The sequence below is a fragment of the Styela clava genome, chromosome 7 (assembly GCF_964204865.1).
Source record: "Styela clava chromosome 7, kaStyClav1.hap1.2, whole genome shotgun sequence".
Classification (NCBI taxonomy): domain Eukaryota; kingdom Metazoa; phylum Chordata; class Ascidiacea; order Stolidobranchia; family Styelidae; genus Styela; species Styela clava.
The window spans coordinates 20,437,203-20,440,713 of NC_135256.1; positions in this window are offsets into that span (position 1 = coordinate 20,437,203).

Below are 3,511 nucleotides of genomic sequence, written 5' to 3' on the forward strand. Positions count from 1 at the left end.
GTGGCTGGCGGGCGAGAGAGTGCTGCGTCGCCGGCATCGGCGTCGAAAGAAGCCGAGCCGAAAAAAGTTAAAGTACAAACGTGCAAGCATACTAACCTAACCCTAGGTAAGGCATGTCAGAGCGAAAGACAGTAAACTCGAATGAGCTAAGAAAGAGCGGTGCGGGGCCGGTCGGAGCGCACCCTTTTCTCGGTGGCTGGCGGCCGAGAGAGTGCTGCGTCGCCGGCATCGGCGTCGAAAGAAGCCGAGCCGAAAAAAGTTAAAGTACAAACGTGCAAGCATACTAACCTAACCCTAGGTAAGGCATGTCAGAGCGAAAGACAGTAATTTCGAATGAGCCAAGAAAGAGCGGTGCGGGGCCGGTCGGAGCGCACCCTTTTCTCGGTGGCTGGCGGGCGAGAGAGTGCTGCGTCGCCGGCATCGGCGTCGAAAGAAGCCGAGCCGAAAAAAGTTAAAGTACAAACGTGCAAGCATACTAACCTAACCCTAGGTAATGCATGTCAGAGCGAAAGACAGTAAACTCGAATGAGCCAAGAAAGAGCGGTGCGGGGCCGGTCGGAGCGCACCCTTTTCTCGGTGGCTGGCGGGCGAGAGAGTGCTGCGTCGCCGGCATCGGCGTCGAAAGAAGCCGAGCCGAAAAAAGTTAAAGTACAAACGTGCAAGCATACTAACCTAACCCTAGGTAATGCATGTCAGAGCGAAAGACAGTAAACTTGAATGAGCCAAGAAAGAGCGGTGCGGGGCCGGTCGGAGCGCACCCTTTTCTCAGTGGCTGGCGGCCGAGAGAGTGCTGCGTCGCCGGCATCGGCGTCGAAAGAAGCCGAGCCGAAAAAAGTTAAAGTACAAGCGTGCAAGCATACTAACCTAACCCTAGGTAAGGCATGTCAGAGCGAAAGACAGTAAACTCGAATGAGCCAATAAAGAGCGGTGCGGGGCCGGTCGGAGCGCACCCTTTTCTCGGTGGCTGGCGGGCGAGAGAGTGCTGCGTCGCCGGCATCGGCGTCGAAAGAAGCCGAGCCGAAAAAAGTTAAAGTACAAACGTGCAAGCATACTAACCTAACCCTAGGTAAGGCATGTCAGAGCGAAAGACAGTAAACTCGAATGAGCTAAGAAAGAGCGGTGCGGGGCCGGTCGGAGCGCACCCTTTTCTCGGTGGCTGGCGGCCGAGAGAGTGCTGCGTCGCCGGCATCGGCGTCGAAAGAAGCCGAGCCGAAAAAAGTTAAAGTACAAACGTGCAAGCATACTAACCTAACCCTAGGTAATGCATGTCAGAGCGAAAGACAGTAAACTCGAATGAGCCAAGAAAGAGCGGTGCGGGGCCGGTCGGAGCGCACCCTTTTCTCGGTGGCTGGCGGGCGAGAGAGTGCTGCGTCGCCGGCATCGGCGTCGAAAGAAGCCGAGCCGAAAAAAGTTAAAGTACAAACGTGCAAGCATACTAACCTAACCCTAGGTAATGCATGTCAGAGCGAAAGACAGTAAACTCGAATGAGCCAAGAAAGAGCGGTGCGGGGCCGGTCGGAGCGCACCCTTTTCTCAGTGGCTGGCGGCCGAGAGAGTGCTGCGTCGCCGGCATCGGCGTCGAAAGAAGCCGAGCCGAAAAAAGTTAAAGTACAAGCGTGCAAGCATACTAACCTAACCCTAGGTAAGGCATGTCAGAGCGAAAGACAGTAAACTCGAATGAGCCAATAAAGAGCGGTGCGGGGCCGGTCGGAGCGCACCCTTTTCTCGGTGGCTGGCGGGCGAGAGAGTGCTGCGTCGCCGGCATCGGCGTCGAAAGAAGCCGAGCCGAAAAAAGTTAAAGTACAAACGTGCAAGCATACTAACCTAACCCTAGGTAAGGCATGTCAGAGCGAAAGACAGTAAACTCGAATGAGCTAAGAAAGAGCGGTGCGGGGCCGGTCGGAGCGCACCCTTTTCTCGGTGGCTGGCGGCCGAGAGAGTGCTGCGTCGCCGGCATCGGCGTCGAAAGAAGCCGAGCCGAAAAAAGTTAAAGTACAAACGTGCAAGCATACTAACCTAACCCTAGGTAATGCATGTCAGAGCGAAAGACAGTAAACTCGAATGAGCCAAGAAAGAGCGGTGCGGGGCCGGTCGGAGCGCACCCTTTTCTCGGTGGCTGGCGGGCGAGAGAGTGCTGCGTCGCCGGCATCGGCGTCGAAAGAAGCCGAGCCGAAAAAAGTTAAAGTACAAACGTGCAAGCATACTAACCTAACCCTAGGTAATGCATGTCAGAGCGAAAGACAGTAAACTCGAATGAGCCAAGAAAGAGCGGTGCGGGGCCGGTCGGAGCGCACCCTTTTCTCGGTGGCTGGCGGGCGAGAGAGTGCTGCGTCGCCGGCATCGGCGTCGAAAGAAGCCGAGCCGAAAAAAGTTAAAGTACAAACGTGCAAGCATACTAACCTAACCCTAGGTAAGGCATGTCAGAGCGAAAGACAGTAAACTCGAATGAGCTAAGAAAGAGCGGTGCGGGGCCGGTCGGAGCGCACCCTTTTCTCGGTGGCTGGCGGCCGAGAGAGTGCTGCGTCGCCGGCATCGGCGTCGAAAGAAGCCGAGCCGAAAAAAGTTAAAGTACAAACGTGCAAGCATACTAACCTAACCCTAGGTAAGGCATGTCAGAGCGAAAGACAGTAAACCCGAATGAGCCAATAAAGAGCGGTGCGGGGCCGGTCGGAGCGCACCCTTTTCTCGGTGGCTGGCGGGCGAGAGAGTGCTGCGTCGCCGGCATCGGCGTCGAAAGAAGCCGAGCCGAAAAAAGTTAAAGTACAAACGTGCAAGCATACTAACCTAACCCTAGGTAAGGCATGTCAGAGCGAAAGACAGTAAACTCGAATGAGCTAAGAAAGAGCGGTGCGGGGCCGGTCGGAGCGCACCCTTTTCTCGGTGGCTGGCGGCCGATAGAGTGCTGCGTCGCCGGCATCGGCGTCGAAAGAAGCCGAGCCGAAAAAAGTTAAAGTACAAACGTGCAAGCATACTAACCTAACCCTAGGTAAGGCATGTCAGAGCGAAAGACAGTAAACTCGAAAGAGCCAAGAAAGAGCGGTGCGGGGCCGGTCGGAGCGCACCCTTTTCTCGGTGGCTGGCGGGCGAGAGAGTGCTGCGTCGCCGGCATCGGCGTCGAAAAAAGCCGAGCCAAAAAAAGTTAAAGTACAAACGCGATGCTAATGAGCGAGCCGTTGTCTCGACTAATATGTAGGGGGCGTTCGATCGAGCGTCTGGCTTGAGCGCTTGTCGGCCTAGCAGAACGGTCGCATTGTTATGCCCGGGTTTTAGGCACCGCTGCAGGCGGCCGGCAGAGCTCTTGTTTGTGCGAAACTGAATGGATCGAGCCCGAGAGAGGGCGAGCAAAGAAAAAACGCAAATCGCTCCGCCTGGCACTGCCGGCGAGAGCGTGGACGTCGCGGCCAGCGACTGTCGAAGCTGAGTACGGCCGCAGGCGATCGCCTCGGTCTTAAACGAATGCGACGAGCACGCGCCGGGCGGCCCAGCAAAGGCCGAGCGCAGCTGTCGCAGC